Source organism: Rhinolophus sinicus, chromosome 14, assembly GCF_057876585.1.
Source record: "Rhinolophus sinicus isolate RSI-liver-muscle chromosome 14, RSI-T2T, whole genome shotgun sequence".
Taxonomy (NCBI): Eukaryota; Metazoa; Chordata; class Mammalia; order Chiroptera; family Rhinolophidae; genus Rhinolophus; species Rhinolophus sinicus.
In genome coordinates, this window is record NC_142514.1 from 109,630,413 (window position 1) to 109,651,875 (window position 21,463).

Below are 21,463 nucleotides of genomic sequence, written 5' to 3' on the forward strand. Positions count from 1 at the left end.
GTCTTGCCCAAGGCATGTTAACTATCCTGCTCTTTGTCTTAATATAATCCAAAGGCACCTAGACCATCTAGACCAAGGGTGTCCAAACTGCGGCCCATGGGCCAACTGTGGTCTGCGATCCATTTTTTATTGGCCCGCAGCAAATTCCAAAAATATATTTAGTTTACTTAAATAAACCAGGTGAGGCAATACGTACTTCACCTCGAGTGAGTGGCCTGGCAGTTTGTGTATTTTACCGCATATGGCCCTTGGTGAAAAACGTTGAAAAAAGTTTGGACACCCTTGATCTAGACATTCTGTAAAATATCAAACTGGTCAGATGATCGATGAAATCATGTTAATTGAACAAGATAAGCAAGAACATTGGCAGGTACATTGAAGGCCTTGGTAAGATATATGCACTCTAAAGGTGGAAGATAACTCTTATAAAGATTCAAAGATATTTAGGGGACCAGTGGAGGAGCCTGGGATATGCTGTCAGAGTAGAGGACAAATTATTGCATCTTGTCCCTCCAAATGTAAAAAGGAAAAAAAAATACACAACACATCTTTCTTTGACTTCTGGAGGCAGCATATTCTGCACTTGGAAATATTATTCTGACCATTTACTCAGTGACACACAAGGCTGCCAGCTTTGAGTGGGGTCCAGAGCAAGGACATGCTCTGCAGCAGGTCCAGGCTGTGGTGTAAACTGCCATGCCCCTTGGGCCACGTGACTCATATAACCCAGCAGACCCTATGGTATCTCTGGTGGGGAAAGATACCATGTAGAGTTTATGGAAAGCACCAACAGAAGAATTACAAGTAGGTCTTAGGGTTCTGCGGTAAGGCCATGCCATCTACACCACGAAAGGGTACACCATTCAACAAAGAGCTCTCAAAATGCTACAGGCTCCCAGAAGCAACGGAGAATTCGACTCTGAAACAAGTGGCTATAAGGCCAGAACAGTCCATCATTCTGTCAGAACTACCAACTCATAAGATTAGGCTCTCCCAGGATCAATTCATCGTAAAGTGGAAATGGTACATTTGAAATTGAGCATAAGCAGGACAGAGAACATAGTGAGCTGGTGAGGGGGAATCTGTGGGCAGCGTGCTGGACATCCGCTCTATATGGAAAGAGAAGGAAGCCAAGGAAAGAATATAAACTCCTGGGCAGTGATCAGTGTCCTGGAAAACTTGGAAGATTGTGTACAAGTCTGGAAAAAGGGTATGTGGAGAGATATATGGGAGAGGGCACAAAATGTGAAGATCTTTGTATCACATGTTAATGTCAACCAAAGAGCATCTACCCACAAAAGAGGCACTTAACAACAAGGCAGACAAAGTGACCTGCCCATCTGATGTAAGCCTACATTTGTCCCTGACCAAACAAGTGCTGACATAATTGGTTTATATAAAGAGAGGCCATAGAGGCTACTCACAGGCTCAGCTGGGTTCCTAATAACCAAGGTTGATTCAGCTACTTCTCCAGCCAAATGTCCCACCTGCAAACAATAAAACCAATGCTGAGTAACCAATACAATAATATCTCTCGAACAGATAAACCACATGCTTAGCTGTTTATTATAGTGGATTCCCTTCATACCGAAAAAAAAGGCAGCAATTCATCTTGATTGAAATTGCCACAAATTGCAGGTAGGGATTCAAAGCCTCAGCCAGTACTAGTATCTGAGGGCTTATAGAGATGATACCCTGTGAGGATGATGTGCCATCCCAGGCCGGTATACACTCAATTAGAGACCCAGGTAACCAACTGGGACATTTCTTGGTTCTCCTCTGACCAGTTTTTATAGCAAATAGACAAGTGCTGCAGACATGGTCTGAGAAGGGCATGGTGACCAGAGGCCTAGACTCCTCAAGTATAAGGGACTGATTCAGCCACCAGTTAAGCCACTTATACCTATAGAAGGGCTGGGGTGAGAGTGAAGGGAAACTGCAATGGGTAGTAAAGACATACAAGGTATGACCTTCACATCAGCTGTAGTGGTAAGTGCTGCATTTTATCCTACTAACTTTCCTCTTATAATATCCCAGAAAAGAAGAGAATCAACCAGAGTCCTAGAGGAGATTCTCCCAGATGGCATGAACTTCCTGCATGAATCGAGGGGAGCATAGTGTAAAGACGAGCAGGGAAAAGAAAAGGGGAGGCACACGGCAGAGTGGAGCTAATGAATTTATTTAGCAATATCTAATCAATTTATTTAGCAATATGCAATATCAAAAGACAAAGGCAATTAATAGAATGTACTAATGACAGAAAGTAAAGGTGGTTAAGACTAAACTATATACATTGATAACAATGTCATGTCAGAGGAGTACACATACTTATAAGTTTAAGAGATCCCAACATATGTTTACTATTGATCAAAAATCCCAATACATGTTTACTATTGAGCATTTTACGAAAGAGATTGAAATTTTAAAAAAGAACCAAAGAGAATTTCTGGAGATTAAGAACTCAATAGAAGAAATTAAGAATGAAATAACCAGCTTAGGTAGTAGAGTTGACCAGATGGAGCAAAGAATCAGTGATATCGAAGATAGAAACCTGGAAATGACACAAATTGAAGAAGAAAGAGACTTGAGACTTAAAAGAAATGAAAGAACTCTACAAGAACTTTCTGACTCCATCAGAAAGAGCAATATAAGAATAATGGGCATACCAGAAGGAGAAGAAAGAGAGAAGGGAACAGAGAATATATTCAAACAAATTGTTGATGAGAACTTCCCAAATTTGTGGACAGAACTGGACCCTCGAATCCAAGAAGCAAATAGAACACCTAGTTACCTCAATCCCAACAGAACTTCTCCAAGGCACATTGTATTGAAGCTGTCTAAAATCAACGACAAAGAAAGAATCCTCAAGGCAGCCAGGGAAAAGAAGACGGTAACTTACAAAGGAAAGCCCATTAGATTATCATCAGATTTTTCAGCAGAAACTCTACAAGCCAGGAGGGAGTGGAACCAAATATTCAAACTATTGAAAGAGAGAAACCATGAGCCAAGAATAATATATCCAGCAAAGATATCCTTTAGACATGAAGGAGGAATAAAGACCTTTCCAGACATACAGAAGCTGAGGGAATTTTCTAATACACGACTTGCACTACAAGAAATACTAAAGGAGGCTATTCGACCACCATCAACAGGGACAATTTGTGGCAACCACAACTCAAAAAGGGGGAGAGTAAAGGCCTGAACCGGAATATGGGAATGGAGAAAGTAAGCGTGCTGAAGAAAATGGAATACTCTAAATATCAAACTTTCTTTTACATAAACTTAAGGGTAACCACTCAAAATAAATCCAGAATTGAAATATATACTGAAATAAAAAAAGAAACAGAGGGAAACATCATAGAATACCACCACACAGAAATAATAGACAACAACAAAAAGGCAAAGAAACAATGGAGACACAACCTTACCAGAAAACTAAGGATAGAATGACAGGAAATCCTCACATATCAATAATCACCCTAAATGTAAATGGACTGAACTCACCAATAAAAAGACACAGAGTAGCAGATTGGATAAAAAAACTAAACCCAACCATATGCTGTCTCCAAGAGACACATCTCAGCTACAAGGACAAGCATAGACTCAAAGTGAAAGGGTGGAAATTGACATGCCAAGCAAATGGTACCCAGAGAAAATCAGGTGTAGCCATAATGATATCAGATGAAACAGACTTCAAGGTGAAAAAGATAACAAGAGACAAAGATGGACATTTCATAATGGTGAAGGGGACTGTACAACAAGAAGACATAACAGTCATCAATATTTATGCCCCCAATCAGGGAGCACCGAAATACACCAAGCAACTACTAACAGAACTAAAGGGAGAAATTGACCAAAACACAATTATACTAGGGGACTTAAATACATCATTGACAGCTATGGATAGATCATCCAAACAGAAAATAAATAACGAAATAGTAGCCCTAAATGACACATTAGATGAAATGGACATAATTGACATTTATAGAGCACTTCATCCTAAAACATCAGACTATACATTCTTTTCTACTGTACATGGAACATTCTCAAGGATAGACCATATATTGGGACATAAAATCAGTCTCAACAAATTTAAGAAGATTGAAATCATACCATGCATATTCTCTGATCACAAGGCTTTGAAATTGGATACCAACTCTAAAAAGAAAGCGGGAAAAAACACAAATACATGGAGACTAAACAAAATACTTTTAAAGAAGGACTGGGTCAAAGAAGAAATTAGAGGAGAGATCAAAAGATACATAGAAACAAATGACAATGAAAATACATCCTACCAAAATTTTCGGGATGCAGCGAAAGCAGTTTTAAGAGGGAAATTTATCTCATTACAGGCCTATCTCAAGAAACAAGAAAACTCCCAAATAAATAACCTCATGTTCCACCTTAAAGAACTAGAAAAAGAAGAACAAGTAAAACCCAAGGTCAGCAGAAGAAAGGAAATAACAAAAATTAGAGCAGAACTAAATGAAATAGAGAACAAAAAGACAATAGAAAAAATTAATATGACAAAGAGCTGGTTCTTTGAAAAGATTAACAAAATTGACAAACCCTTGGCTAGACTTACTAAGATAAAAAGAGAGAAGACACTGATTAACAAAATCAGAAACGTAAAAGGGGAAGTTATCACGGACACCACAGAAATACAAAGGATCATCCAAGAATACTATGAAGGACTATATGCCACCAAATTCAACAACCTAGAAGAAATGGATAAGTTCTTAGAAACATATAGCCTTCCAAGGCTGAACCATGAAGAACTGGAAAATCTAAACAGACCGATCACCAGTAACGAAATTGAATCAGTCATCCAAAACCTTCCCAAAAGCAAAAGTCCGGGACCAGATGGCTTCACTAGTGAATTCTACCAAACCTTCAAAGAGGATCTAACACCAATTCTGCACAAACTCTTCCAAAAAATTGAAGAAGAGACAGTACTCCCTAACTCATTTTACGAGGCCAACATTACCCTGATAGCAAAACCTGGTAAGGACAGCACAAAAAAAGAAAACTACAGACCAATATCTCTAATGAATACTGATGCAAAAATCCTAAATAAAATTCTAGCAAATCGAATGCAACAATGCATTAAAAAGATTATTCATCACGACCAAGTGGGGTTCATCCCCGGGGCACAAGGATGGTTCAACATACGCAAATCCATCAATGTGATACATCACATAAACAAAATAAAGGACAAAAATCATATGATTATATCAATTGATGCAGAAAAAGCATTTGACAAGATACAACATCCATTTATGATTAAAACACTTAATAAAATGGGTATAGAAGGAAAATACCTTAACATAATAAAGGCCATATATGACAAACCCTCTGCTAATCTCATAATTAATGGAGAAAAACTGAAGCCCTTTGCTCTATATTCAGGAACACGACAGGGATGTCCCCTATCACCTCTGCTTTTCAACATAGTGTTGGAAGTCCTTGCCAGAGCAATCAGGCAAGAGAAAGAAATAAAAGGCATCCAAATTGGGAATGAAGAAGTTAAATTATCACTCTTTGCAGATGACATGATGCTATATATAGAAAACCCTAAAGACTCCACCAAAAAGCTATTAGAAACAATCAACGAATACAGTAAAGTTGCCGGCTACAAATCAACATACAAAAGTCCATTGCATTCATATATACTAACAATGAAATCTCAGAAAAAGAAATACAAAAAACAATTCCTTTTGCAATTGCAACAAAAAGAATAAAATACCTAGGAATAAACTTAACCAAGGATGTGAAAGACCTATATGCTGAAAACTATAAGACATTTTTGAAAGAAATTGAAGAAGACACAAAGAAATGGAAAGGCATTCCGTGCTCATGGATTGGAAGAATCAACATAGTTAAAATGGCCATATTACCCAAAGCAATATACAGATTCAATGCAATCCCCATCAAAATCCCAATGGCATATTTTAAAGAAATAGAACAAAAAATCATCAGATTTGTTTGGAACTACAAAAGACCCCGAATAGCCAAAGCAATCTTAAGGAAAAAGAACAATAATGGAGGTATCACACTTCCTGACTTTGGCTTGTACTACAGGGCTACAATAATCAAAACAGCATGGTATTGGCAGAAAAACAGACACATAGACCAATGGAATAGAATTGAGAACCCAGAAATAAAACCACATAAATATGGACAGATAATTTTTGACAAAGAAGCTAAAAACATACAATGGAGCAAAGACAGCCTCTTCAATAAATGGTGCTGGGAGAATTGGATAGCCACGTGCAAAAGAATGAAACTGGACTGCTATTTGTCACCATGTACCAAAGTTAATTCAAAATGGATCAAAGACTTAAGCATAAGACCTGACACAATAAACTGCATAGAAGAAAACATAGGTACTAAACTTATGGACCTTGGGTTCAAAGAGCATTTTATGAACTTGACTCCAAAGGCAATGGAAGTAAAAGCTAAAATAAACAAATGGGACTGTATGAAACTTAAAAGCTTCTGCACAGCAAAAGAAACCATGGACAAAATAAAGAGGCCACCAACTGAATGGGAGAAGATTTTTGCAAACAGTGCCTCCGATAAGGGGCTAGTATCCAGAATATACAAGGAACTCCTGCAACTCAACAACAAAAAAACAAACAACCCAATTGAAAAATGGGCAGAGGACTTGAAGAGACATTTCTCCAAAGAGGACACACAAATGGCAAATAGACATATGAAAAAATGCTCAACATCACTAATCATCAGAGAAATGCAAATCAAAACCACAATGAGATATCACCTCACCCCAGTCAGAATGGCTATCATCAACAAGACAAATAATAACAAATGTTGGAGAGGCTGTGGAGAAAAAGGAACCCTCATACACTGTTGGTGGGAATGCAGACTGGTACAGCCGTTATGGAAGGCAGTGTGGAGGTTTCTCAAAGAATTACGGATAGAATTGCCATATGACCCAGCAATCCCTCTTCTGGGTATCTACCCAAAAAATCTGAAAACATTTAGAGATAAAGACACGTGTGCTCCAATGTTCATTGCAGCTTTGTTTACGGTGGCCAAGACATGGAAACAACCAAAATGTCCTTCGATAGATGAATGGATAAAGAACTTGTGGTATATATACACAATGGAATACTATTCGGCAGTAAGAAAAGATGATATAGGAACATTTGTGACAACATGGATGGATCTTGAGAGTAATGCTGAGCGAAACAAGTCAGACAGAGAAAGCAGAGAACCATGTGATTTCACTGATATGTGGTATATAAACCAAAAACAACAAAAGAACAAGACAAACAAATGAGAAACAAAAACTCATAGACACAGACAATAGTTTAGTGGTTGCCAGAGAGTAACGGGGGCGGGGGGGTGGGGGGTGGGAGATGAGGGTAAGTTGGATCGAATATATGGTGATGGAAGGAGAACTGACTCTGGGTGGTGAACACACAATGGGATTTATAGATGATGTAATACAGAATTGTACACCTGAAATCTATGTAATTTTACTAACAATTGTCACCCCAATAAATTTAATAAAAAATAAAAATAAAAATAAATCACTTGGCTAAATACACAAATAACATCAGTAAGGAGTATCCAAAAGCAGTAATAAGCTTTATAGGATAGTAACTATTATAGAAGATGCCAAAAGCTCACCAAACCGGGGGTAGGAAAAGTCATAAATCAAAACCTTGCCAAGTCTGTAGCTGAGAGAAACTCAGGAGTTTCCCACACCGCTGCTTGCTAGTTCCCAAGATGCTGCTGCTGTTGGCGTCGATGTCATTGTTGTTGTTGGAAGTTAGGAGGTCTGCTGATACTACAAGCTACAAGCTGCATACAAGTTCCCAAAGATGCTAGAATGATGACAATTCACCAACAAAAGAAGTCTCTACTGTCCATTGAGGCAAGTTCTGATCTCTTACTCTGAAACAATCCAATCCTGAAGAGCAGTCCTGAAACAGCAAACTTTCTGAATAGCAATCTCTTGAAACAGCAATCAATCAATATCCAATCCACCTGAGGTCTGTCTTACATATCTCTTTAGATGCATCCCAGAGCCAAGTTTTGTGTTCCTGCCTCCCCTCTCAAGGAATGGCCAGTTCCGGTGAGGGTCCAGCAGTCAATGATATGAATGCTGCCCATCTGGCTGAAGAGCTAGTTCATCCGGATGAGCAGCAAGGCCTGCAGATGTGCCTGTTACGTCATCCTGATACAATTTAGTTACTTGTTCACTTCATCTGCTGATGTGGGCAAAACAGACAGAAAGCAACATCATCTCATATCTCCCCTGCCAGGAGTGAGACAGAAGTGGGAATTGCAACCTCATCTCATGTCTCCCCTGCCCGGGAGAATGAAACCAAAGGGAGAATTTACTCAACCCCTGATCACAGCACAGAAATCACCTCATATGCAGGAACAGACAAAAGCTAATAGACAGAAGTTAACATGAGCCAATGAAGGTAAATTTTCCTCAACATCTTCCCTACTCAGAATATTCCAAGAAGTGAGTTGTATTGAATCCTGTGGGGGACAGCCCAGAATCCTCTTCATGACCAAGACACACATAGCAAATAGCCAAGATACTTGCTACTGACGACTTACAGTTGTGTCGCTCTCCAGGCCTTTCCCTCTGCTGAAAAGAGCCACCTTACACAGGTTATGCCTACTTCCTCTGGGGCATCCCACATCTAATGACTGGTCTGTGGGATTACAATGCCCCAGGCCCTTTGCTTCATTTGTGGATATCGCTGAAGTTCCAGCCCTTAAGATCTCCGTGTGGAGTTGGTTGAGGCCTCTGTTGTAACTGTACCACAATTTTACATTTCCATCTGCCCAATCTTGTTTCCTTTGCTGCCTCACAGATGTTTCTGCGAGTACTTTCCAACAAACCTCCTGCACACAAATCTCTGCATCTCAAAGTCTATTTTCTTGAGATCGGAACCTGTAAGAGTCATATTTTAAGCCAGTTGTAGAATGGCCGGAACATGAGAATGGAGATAAAATTATAAGAATCCAAGCAAGAGATGTTAAAGGCCTAAAGTAGGAAGGTGTGTGTGTGTGTGTGTGTGTGTGTGTGTGTGTGTGTGTAGGGTGGAAGAAGATACATATTTGGAGAGATACAAGATGATGGAGTAGATAAACACTGTGCTTTCTTAGCTTCTGTGAACACATTAAAATTACAACTAAATTATAGAAAAATTAACCTGGAGAAGGATCTGAAGTCTGGCTGAATAGAAGTTTTAAAACTGTGATTAGAAAGAGGCCACATCGAGACTGGTAGGAAGGGTGAAGACAAGAAATAGGCTGGCCCCAGACCTCCATATGGCAGTTGAGAACTGGGAGCGACATATCAGCCATGTTGGTTCCCCCCAGAAAAGCAAGAGACCCCAGCCTCACACTGGCCTCCCCAGCCCAGAGTATGGGTCCCGGGAAGAAGAGCCCCCACAACATCTGGCTGTGAAAAACAGTGGGGATCCAGATCATCTGGGTGGGAGAGAAGGCTGTGGGAAACTCAGACAGCCTCTTAAATGGTCCGCACACAGACTCTGTCACCTCTAGGCACTCACCTTGGGCTCTAGCAGAGGGATGGTGACTTGGGAGGCGTCAGAGGCATACGGGGGGGGGGGGCAGGTGTGTGGCTTTGGGGCAGGGCTGAAGGACAGTCACCATTTTTCCTGTGTGCAGTTCTCTTCCCCTGCAGCCGTCACATGGGCACCATCTTTAATGCATTGAACCCACCCCCTACACTTACAGCCAAATCTGAATCCAATTAGCCTGGTGAGCTCTGCTGCTCCACCCTGCTGACTCACTGGGAACTGCGCAACCCAACTCCCACAAAGCCGGAGGCATTTTCTTGAGATCAGCCAGCCCTGCCCACATTGCACTCTTTCTTGGAAACCTATTGGAGTATAGCAGGCCCCAGGCAGATGGCAACTGGCCTGCTCTGAGACTTTTGCTGAGTAGCTCCAGGCTCAACATTAGCACCAAACCAGAGTCTACATTAACCTGGTAACCACTATACTTCCCACTCTAGTGACTCCCTGAAACCCTCACGCAACTCGCATACCAAATGAGGCTTTATCAGTGGCTGAACCTCAAGGCAGCCAAGAGGTGGCAGCAGGCTTGGGGTGTCCTGGCATTTTGCGGAGCTGCTCCAAGCCTGCAACTGGTGGTAGCCATCCTCGGTTTGCAGTGTGTCCTTTCCTATGTGCCTCCACTTTAGCATAGACAGCAAACAACTGCAGATAGCTTATAGCTCCTACCAGGTAATCCCCAGGCACTCACAGGCAGTGGGTCACCTGGGTGGGCCTGCACCAGAGCTAATCCCAAGAAGCCGCAGAAACAGCATACTTTGAGGTGGGTTTCAGACAACAGCAGAGCACCACCCAATTAGCACTACAAGCCAGCTACACACAAAAAGGGCAGTCTCAACAGGCACTAAAGCCCACTGGGGTAAATACCACTCAGTGGGGTAAGCCCCCCACACAGCAGACTATAAGTTGTGGATGTGGCTAAACCCCACAGCCAATCAACCTGAGGGTCAGTCACACCCACTGATGTGCCAACAGCAATCAAGACTCAACTATAACAGGATGGCACACACAACCCACACAAGGGACACTCCTGGTCACCTGCACCCAAAGCAGGTGACCAAGGAGACTGTGTCAGAGCCCCACAGGGCACCTGCTACATAACAGGACAAGACTGAGAGACATAGAAACAAACAGAGAGGCAGCCAAAATGGGGAAACAAACAAATATGTCCCAAATGAAAGAACAGGAAAAAACTCCAGAAACAGAACTAAATAAAATGGAGGCAAGCAACCTATCAGGGACAAGGTTAAAAAAAATGGTTATAAGGATGTTCAAGGAACTTACTGAAAACTTCAACAATGAGATATCAAGCATTAAAAAAAAGGACATAGAAACCATAAAAAAGGACCAGTCAGAAATGAAGAATACAATAACTAAAATGAAGAATGCACTAGAAGCAATCACCTGCATATTGGATGAAGCAAAGCATCAAATCAGCAATTTGAAAGATAAGGTAGCAGAAAATACCCAACCAAAACAACAACAACAAAAAAAAGAATTTAAAAAAATGAGGCTAGTTCAAGAGACCTCTGGGACAACATCAGCATAGCAACATTCACATCATAGGGGTACCAGACGGAGAAGAGAGAAAGCAAGGGATTGAGAACCTATTTGAATAAATAATGACTGAAAATTTCTCTAACCTGGCAAAGGAAATAGACATACAAGTCCAGGAAGCACAGAGAGTCCCAAACAAAATGAACCCAAGCAGGTCCACACCAAGACACATCATAATTAAAATGCCAAAGGTTAAAGACAAAGCGAGAATCCTAAAAGCCGCAAGAGAAAGGGAACTAGTATTTTATAAGAGAGCCCCCATAAGATTGTCAGCTGATTGCTCAACAGAAACTTTGCAGGCCAGAAGAAATTGGCAGGAAATATTCAAAGTGATGAAAAGCAAAGACCTACAAACAAGACTGCTCTACCCAGCAAGGCTATCATTTAAAATTGAAGGACAGATAAAGAGATTCTCAGTTAAGAAAAAGCTAAAGTTCATCATCACCAAACCATTATTACAAGGAATGTTAGAGGGACTTCTTTAAACAAAAAAAATATATATATCAAAATTATGAATAATAAAATGTCAATAGCTACATATCAATCATCAATTGCTTTCAATGTACATGGAATAAATGCTCCAACCAAAAGATATAGGAGAGCTGAATGGATAAGAAAACAAAACCCTTACATATGTTGCCTAAAAGAGACTCACTTCAGATTGAAAGACATACACAGATGGAAAGTAAGGGGATGGAAAAAGGTATTTCATGGAAATGGAAACAAACAAAAATCTGAGATAGCAATACTTATACCTGACAAAATATAATATAAAACAAAGGCTATAACAAGAGACCAAGAAGGACCCAGTAATCTCACTTCTGGGTATTTATCTGAGGAAACCCAAAACTCTACTTTGAGGGAACAACTGCATCCATATGTTCATTGCAGTATTGTTTACAATAGCCAAAATGTGGATGCAGCCTGGGTGTCTGTCGATGGAAGAATGGGTAAAGAGGAGGTGGTACATAGATGCAATGGAATATTGAATGGCCATGGAAAGGAATGGTTTCTTGCCATCTGTGGTGGCATGGATGGACCTGAAAGTTACTATGCTGAGTGGAGTGTCAGACAGAGAAAGACAGATGGAATGTGATTTCACTTATATAAGGAATCTAAAGAACAAAATAAACAAAAAAAGTGGACAGAAACAAACTCATAGATACAGAAAACATTTTGATGATTGCAAGATGGGAGGGAGTTGGGAGTGTGGGTGAAAAAGGTGAAGGGATTAAGAAGTACAAATTGGTTGTTAAAAAAGTAGTTATGGGGATGCAGGATGTAGCATAAGGAATATAGTCAATAATATTGTAATAACTATGTATAGTGTCAGATGGGTACTGGATTTATTACGGAGATAGATGGAAGGGGTTGGGGAGGCAGGGTGATAAAGTGAAAGGATTTAAAAGTACAAATTGGTAGTTAAAAAATAGTCATGGGGATGTAAAGTAAGGCATAGGGAATATAGTCAATTATATGGTAATAAATATGTATAGTGCCAGGTGAGTACTACAAAGGTGTAAGTGCATGGTGGAAAGTTCGTGAATTTAACTGTCCGACCTTGTAGACCAGTCAGGGGATCACTTCTTAAATCATATAAATGTCTAACCAATATGCTGCACACCTGAAATTAATACAAACTAATATAAATGTCAATTGTTATTGAAAAATTAAAAGAGGGGGAAGTGAAGGGGAATAAGGGGTCAAAATTTCCAGGTATAAAACAAATAAGTCATGCGAATGTAATATACAGCATAGGGAATATAGTCAATAATATTGTGATAGTGTGGTACAGTGTCATATGGTTGCTTTACTTCTCATGGTGACCACATCTTTAGGTATATAATTGCTGAATAATTATGGTGTACTCCTGAGACTAATATAATATTATATGTTAGCTACAATTTTAATAAAAATCTTAAAATAAAAATAATAAAGAAGATATATATTTGAGGAGCATTTCAAAAGGAGAAGAAGCAATATTCTATACTGATTCAATGTGGAGGTTAAGGGAGAGATAGGAATCAAGTTTAGACCTTTGGTGGTTGACATAAAGGTTGTACAACTGAAAGAAAAGAACCAGAAGACCAAAGCTGGAGGCAACACACTTCCTAATTTCAAATTGTATCACAAATCTATAGTAATTAAAACAGCATGGTTTGACATACAAACAGACACACAGATCAATGGAACAGAAAAGAGAACCTAGAAATAAACACACAAATATATGTTCAATTAATTTATGACAAGAAGCCAAGAACATACAATGGGAAAAGGACAGTGTCCTTAATAAATGGTGTTGGAAAACTGGACAGCCACAAGCAAAAGAATGAAGCTGCACACCTATCTTATACACTAAAGTCAACTCATAATGTATTAAAGATCTGAACATAATACCTGAAACCATAAAAATCCTAGAAGAAAACATAAGCAGTAAGCTCCTTTACATTGGTCTTGGCAATGATTTTTTTGGATTTGACAACAAAAACAAAGGCAACAAAAGCAAAAACAAACAAGTAGGACTATATCTAACAAAGAAGCTCTGTATAGCAAAGGAAACTTTGAAACTTTTCAACCAAATGAAAAGGCAACCTATAGAATGGGACAAAATATTTGTAAGACATGTATGTGATAAGGGATTAATATCCAAAATATATAAATAATTCATACTCAACAGAAAACAAACATACCATCCAATTTAAAAATGGGCAGAGGATCTGAATAAACATTTTTCTAAAATCACTGTCTCAAAAAGATATCTGCACCCCCATGTTCAGAGCAGCATTATTTACAAGACTTGGAAACAATCTAAGTGTCCATCAACAGATGAATGGATAAATAAAATGTCACACACACACACACACACAGATGTTATTCAGCCATAAAAAAAGAAGGATACTGTGCCATTTGCAAAAACATGGATGGACCTTGAGGGTATTATGTTAAGTGAAATAAATCAGACAGAGAAAGACAAATACCATATGATCGCACTTATAGGTGGAATCTAAAAAATAAACTAAAAACTGAACTCACAGATGGGTGTTTGCCAGAGGTGGGGGATAAGGGGTAGGGAGAAATGCATGAAGGTGGTTAACAGATACAAACTTCTAGTTATAAGACAAATCCTGAGGATGTAATGTACAGCATGGTGACTATAGTTAACAATACAGCATTGTGGCCTCGTAAAATGTGCTTTGGAGTCTTCCCTCCTTCTGGATTTTTTGGAATAGTTTGAGAATAGGTGTTAATTCTTTTTTGAACATTTTGTAAAATTCACCTGTGAAGCCATCTGGTCCAGGGCTTTTGTTTGTTGGGAGCTTGTTGATTACTGATTCAATTTCACTGGTAGTAACTGGTCTGTTCAGAGTTTCTGTTTATTCTTGATCCAGTTTTGAAAGATTGTATGCTTCTAGGAATTTATCTATTTCATCCAGATTATCTAATTTGTTGTCATATAGTTGCTTGTAGTATTTTCTTAAAATTTTCTGTATTTCTGTGGTATCTGTTGTCATTTTTCCACTTTCATTTCTGATTTTATTAATTTGGGTCCTCTCTCTTTTTCTTGGTGAGTCTGGCTAAGTGTTTGCCAATTTTGTTTATCTTTTCAAAAAACCAGCTCTTGGTTTCATTGATCTTTTGTTGTTGTTTTTTGTTTGTTGTTTTTTTTGGGGGGTTTTTTTTGGTCTCTATTTCAATTATTTCTGCTCTGGTCTTTATTATTTCCTGCCTTGTACTCTCTTTGGGCTTATTTTGTTGTTCTTTTTCCAGTTCCCTTAGGTGTAAAGATAGACTGTTGATTTGAGATTTTTCTTGTTTCTTTAGGTAGGCCTGTATTGCTATGAATCTCCCTCTTAGGATTGCCTTTGCTGCATCCCACAGATTTTGGGATGTGTTTTCATTTTCGTTTGTCTCGAGGTATCTTTTGATTTCTTGCTTGATCTCATTGTTGACCCACTCACTATTTAGTAACATGTTATTCAGCCTCCATGTATTTGTGTGTTTTCTAGATTTCTTCTTATAATTGATCTCTAGTTTCATAGCACTGTGGTTAGAGAAGACGCTTGATATGATTTCAATCTTCTTAAATTTATTGAGATTTGTTCTTTGGCCTATCATGTGGTCTATCTTGGAAAATGTTCCATATGCACTTGAGGAGAATGTATATTCTGCTGCTTTGGGGTGAAATGCTCTAAAAATATCGATACAACCCAACTGGTCTAAAGTGTCGTTTAAGGCCACTGTTTTCGTGTTGATTTTCTGTCTAGAGGATCTATCCATTGGTGACAACGGGGTGTTGAAGTCCTCTACTATGATAGTGCTACTCTATCGATCTCTGACTTTATGTCAGTCATAATCTGTTTTATATATTTAGGAGCTCCTATGTTGGGTGCATAGATGTTTACTAGGATTATGTCCTCTTGTTGGATCAATCACTTTATTATTATGTAGTGCCTTTCTGAATAATATTGTATGTCAATATATAATTATATTATATATCATATATATATATATATATATATATATATATATATATATATATATAGTCATGGGATATGGAATACAGCATAGAAAATAGAGTAAATGGAATTGTAATAGATATATACAATGTCAGAGGGGCAACAGATTGGGGGAGGGGGGTTATCACTTTGTGATGGGGTGAAATGTTTATTACATTGTTTTGTACACCTGAAACTAATAACAATAAAAAAATACTGTATTGTGTATTTGAAAGTTGCTAAGACAGTAGATCTTAAGAGGTCTCTCTGTCTCTCTGTCTCTCTCTCTCCTCCTCTTCCTTCTCTTCCTCCTCTCCTCTTCTTCCTTTTTCTTCTTCCCTAAAATTCTTATCACAAGAAAAAAAAATTGTTAACCCTGTGAGGTGATGGATATTAACTAAACATATTATAGTAATAATTTCACAATATATACATATATCAAACCATTACGCTGTAAACCTAAAATTAATACAGCGTTATATGTCAATTATATCTCAATTAAAAGAGAAAAATAGGATAATAGTAAAATTTATTGTTACATTAATCCATTTAACATGGACTGAAACCTAAAGGGAAGAAGTGAATTCTCCGCCTGAATACTGACTAATCTAGTTCATGTGTGCCCGTTCCCCAAAAGAATCTCTAAACCAGCTCTGCCCAATAGAACTTTCTGCAATGATCGAAATGTTCTGCCTTTTCCAATAAGGAAGCCTATAGCCACACATGACTATTGAGCATTTGAGAGATATGGTTAATGTAACTGAGGAATATAGTTTTTTATTTTATTTAAGTTAAATTTAAATTTATACAGCCATAAGAGGCTAGTAACTGCCTATCCAGATAGCACAGCTCTAAGAAAGAAAAAAAAAAGAACCAGTATTAATGGGAAAGAGGAAAAGTTCCACCTAGACCTGTTGCATTTGAGTGTACACCTGAAGGAAATGTAGTTATGTAGTTACTTTGATGTATGTAACGGAAAAACATCTAAATTGAGTGAGTAGAGTCAGCTCCTCAGTGATCCTTGTGAATAGATTTTTCTTACAGAAGGCCTGTATATCATTAAGGGTGAGCTTCACTAGACCACAAATGGAAGGGTAATATAATGCTAGCGATTTCCTCTCTTTACTGTTCCCACCTCCAGATTTGAGGTCTGTTAGCAGGAATGCTCTGAAAGATAATCCATCTTTATAACATTTTTTTCCTTTCAAAAATTAAAATGGGCTGGAATATAACTGTACAATCTACCAATGAGAGAGACTTATAAGAGAGACTCTTTAACATATCAGGCCATAGCTTCGATGGAGAGATACACAAAAATATTTCTCTAAAGATGAGTAAAATATCTATTTTGCAGAGAAAGGAATATATTTTTCAACAACACAGAATTAAGAGAGGCATACAAACCACATGAGTCTATGTGAAAAGGACTCTACAAGACAATTTGATCCATTAGACTATCCTGTCATATATTACTTTCCTTGGTCTTTCCACACTTTGGTAAAATACTTTTTTGAAATTTCATTATGCTGAGCCCCTATCTCATATACCTTTAGGTTATTAAGCTTTTCATCTGCAATAGATATCCTTCCTTAAGAAAAGCAGTCACAGTAGTCACAGAGGACATTCTAATCAATTTGCACAATTTACTGCAGAGGAGGTCTGTCACACGGGGCGGCCTGCGGGGTCTCTGCTCCCGCTCCCCACATAAGAACGCAGGATGTGGTGAGGCCAAAAAGGAACACCCACTGAGCCATAGGTAGGGGAGTCATACCACTACAGTCTCACTGGAGGCTGGGTTCACACGACGTGCGACCTGCTGTCCGCTTTGCTGCCAACCGACCGACGACCCTCCTCGACTCTCCTCGACTCCCCAACGTAGCCACAGCAGTTATATTAGTGACCAATGGCTCAAGGGTTACAGCTGATGGCCAACCAGCCACAGCTGACGGCTATCTACTACCCGAGCCAGCACCTTTCCACATGAGGCCGAGAGCCTGGAAACTGCTCTCTGGGGCTCTGTCCCCACACTCCACCCCTACAGGGTCTCACCTCATAATCTATGCGACAAGCATCTTCTGCAAGGGTCCCTGTGCCATATTAGCCTACTGACACCTACGGACGAAAAGAAACAGTAGTCTTAGGAACCATCAATGGCAAATCCCTTCCAGCTGGGAGGATACACGCTAGCTTTTTGTCCTGGGAAAGGAGGGTCGCTGCCACTGGCACCTTTCCCGGTTTGTGGTACCAGACCTTTATGGCAGTGCTTGGGGTCCCTTGCATAGTTTCAACATGTAACAGAACAGGGGACCCCATAATAGGCCATAGTGAGAGCACATAGGTTCCCCGCAAAATCAACCCAGTTTCGGGACCTCCATATACTACAGTCACTTGCGGTGGCCACTCAGCCACCACCCATGGCGTCACTTGCAAATCATGAGTCAAACCTGCCCCCATGGGGCTATCAGGCCCAACCATCAACAGTGGGGGCTTTTGACCTGTCAGGGCCAAGTCCATTGCTGCCGTTCCCCTGCTTTCAAGCATGTGGGTGCTGGCAGCAAAATGTTTCCATTTCTGCCGTAGCCTGGCTTTAACAGAGTTTCACTGGTGGTAACTTGTAATTGAATGAGAGCAGCAATTCGATGTAGCAGAGCTTCTACTGGTGCGGGCCCTCCCTTCCGTGGTCTCTCATTCAGGACTCTCAAGACGTCCCATAGACGCGAGGCGCAGTCACACATCGTGGGAGGGTGTTTTGACACCTGGAGACCTTGCTTCAAAAGGCCATTATAGCGTTCAATCATTCCAGCTGCTTGTGGGTTATACGGAATATGAAACAATCATTGCACGTCCATCCTGGCAGCCCAGTGCTGCACTTCTTGCCCCGTAAAATGGGTATCCCTGTCACTTTCAATGACTTCGGGGTGACCATAAAGGGCACACAGCTGTGTAAGAGTAACCACTGCATGCCGCTGATCCGCAGCCAGACACGGTCAAGCAAACATCAACCCCGTAGCAGTATCCACTGCTGTAAATGCGTATATCACATTGCGGGCCTTAGGCAGGGGTCCAATGTAATCCACTTGCCAGCGAGTGAGGGGCACCCTCCCTCGCGTAATCTGCTGTGTCTCCCAGGGGAGCCTCCACCTTTGGGGGCTGTCCTGGGCACAGACGGCACAGTCATAGGAGGCATCTGCTATCTCCTGCCATTTCAAAGGCAGGACCCAGCGTCTGCTCACCTGCCACATGGTTCGGCTTCCAGCGTGCTGCAATTTCCTATGCAGCCAATGGACCACATCAGTGGCAGGAGCCCGCTCTAACCATCGGACCCATGCTAGGGCATCTGCTTCATCATTACCTGGGAACACTAAGGGGGAGTGACCTGTGACATGCATTAGGGTCACCTCCTTTCTCTGCTCTAGGTCCCAGAGGTCCTGACACATGGTTTGACCCCACAGTGGACGGTGTCCTACCAACCAGTTTTGGTGTTTCCATGTAGGGAGCCACAACGTTAGGCCCCAGAACACCGTCCAGCTGTCAGTACAAATAACTAGGGGCCGGGGCTCGTGGCTGATTACCATCCACACAGCCCATAATTCAGCCTACTGGCTACTCGGGCCTGTCCTAGTATCAAACCAAATGGTGTCTGTTTTGGGCTGCACACCAATAGCCGTCCAAACAGCTGCAGCCCCTCGGCTAGAACCATCGGTAAACCAGGCATCCTCAGGTACTGGGGACTGTCCTTCTTTGTAGGGCGAGGGCTCCAAGTCCTCCCCTCTAGGCAGAGCGCTTGGTTCAGCCTGGGCTACAAGCTCCACAGGCCCCAGGACCTGTTGTAGCTCTGTGCTCAAAGGGCTTGAACTAAGGGTGCTATGTTGCTCCAAGTAGGCACCCCACTTGGCGAGGGTGGTGGTCTGTGCCACGCCCATTTTGGGTCCCTGGGTCCAACTATGGACCCACCCCTGGACGGGATAGGTTGTTCGAACCACACCCGTGCCATTCCTGTGATGGCTTCTGTGGCCACTAGGGCTGCATACACAGCAGCCAGCTGTTTCTCTATTAGAGAGTAGTGGACCTCCACTCCTTTCCATAATTGGGATCAAAATCCCACTGGCAACCGGAAACGCTCCTGCCATTGCCAGAGGCCCTATCCGTACCCCTCTTGGGTTACGTGAACATCAAGTTCAAATGGGCAGCCGGGATCCACGACTTGCAGAGCCTGTGCCTGCTGCACTGCCCGTTTCGTGGCAACGAAGCCTTGCTCTATAGCCTCTGTCCAATCCCAGGAGGCCCCCTTTCTTATCATATTGTACAAGGGCCTTGCTAGTTGGGCCAAATGGGGTACAAATGCCCGCCAATATCCTAGCAGAGCTAAATATGTCTGCAGTTGGGAGACCTTGGTCGGCCGGGGAAAGGCTTGTATTTTGTCAATAATCACCTCAGGTATGACCTTTGTCTTACCCGACCACACAACACCCAAAAACTTGACGGATAAGCCAGGGCCTTGGAGCTTTCCCTCATTCACCGCCCAGCCGCATGACTTCAGGTGGCGGAGAAGAGAGGGAGCTGCTTGCTCTAAATCAGAAAGAGAATCTGATGTTAATAGAATATCATCGACATAATGAAACAAGGCCACAGAGGACGGGTGATCCCACTGTGCCAAATCCTGGGCCATGAGCCCGTGGCAGATAGTGGGGCTGTGCAAGTCTCCTTGCAGAAGGACTTGAAAAGTCCACTGCCACCCACCCAAGTAAAAGCAAACTGCTCTTGACACTCAATGGAGAAAAAAGCATTGGCCAAGTCCACTACATAGTGATATGTTCCCAAGTAGACAGTCAGACGATCCATCAAATCGTATATTGAAGGTACTGCCGCGTGCAAAGGTGGCGTCACCTTATTTAACTCTCTATAGTCCACAGTCATTTGCCAGGTCCCATCTGGCTTTGTGGCAGGCCATACTGGAGAGTTTAAGGGACTGTGCATTGGCCTCATCCATCTCCTCCTGCCCTCCTGGCAGGTGGTACTGTCGCACTGTAACCACGCGCCAAGGCTGTGGCAACACTTGAGGAGGGTGGTGAGCATGCCCGTATGTCACCGCTTTCACCACCAAGATCCGGAGACAGAACTCTCCTACCGATGTCTGTAAGCTGAGGCCATGTAGCACGTCCACCCCTAGAATATACTCTAAAACGGGGGAGACATCCACCTTATAGGTATGAGGGGGAAGCCTTCCTATACCCAGTGGTAAGGATACGGCTTTCACAGTCACAGTCTTTCCCCCCGTAGCCATCAATGCAGATTGCTGGTCCGGGGAAGAGTTCTGGGTTCCCATAAACAAGAATGTAGTCTGCGCCAGTGTCAACTAGGGCCAAAACCCTCTGCACATTAGAAGGGGACCAATGTAGGGACAGTTCCACGTGGGGCCTCCGGTCCCTGATCCTCCCCTCTGACCGGGTACCTTGGGCCCACCCCTAATCAAGCTGGAAGGAGTCGGCCTCAAGCGGCTGCATGAAGTCCTGGAGGGACACGGGTCGCGCTTTCCCAGACTTCTCCTTTAGGCTTCTCCAGAATTGCTATTCCAGAAGCAACTGTTTCCAAAGTTCCAGCAGGAGTGCATTGGGTTGTCGGTCTATTTTCTCCCGATCGACCCCTGCTGCCACGAGGTCATGCCACATCTGTGCACGTGTTGCTCTCTGAGGCCCACGACCTCATCTCCTTACTTTTGATTTGGGCTTCCAGGTCTCAACTGCTCGGATCTCCTGTCTTAACTTCCTTCACCTCTGGTTTTCAACATCCCCTAGGGTTGCCATGGCAGTTGTAACT

General features: G+C 41.5%; 1 long non-coding RNA gene across 4 annotated transcripts in view; it reads right to left on the bottom strand.

The window, feature by feature from the left end:
• Positions 1-21,463, bottom strand: part of LOC141572188 (uncharacterized) — a 148,721-nt gene that overhangs the window by 98,977 nt on the left and 28,281 nt on the right. For 2 of the 4 annotated variants that reach the window (XR_012497401.2, XR_012497404.2), the window contains exons 2-3: positions 20,102-20,215; positions 1,425-1,487 (exon numbers count right to left, since the gene is read on the bottom strand). This is a non-coding gene — a long non-coding RNA (uncharacterized LOC141572188). The remainder of the gene's footprint in view (positions 1-1,424; positions 1,488-20,101; positions 20,216-21,463) is intronic. The other 2 variants (XR_016018706.1, XR_012497403.2) reach the window with 1 other exon arrangement.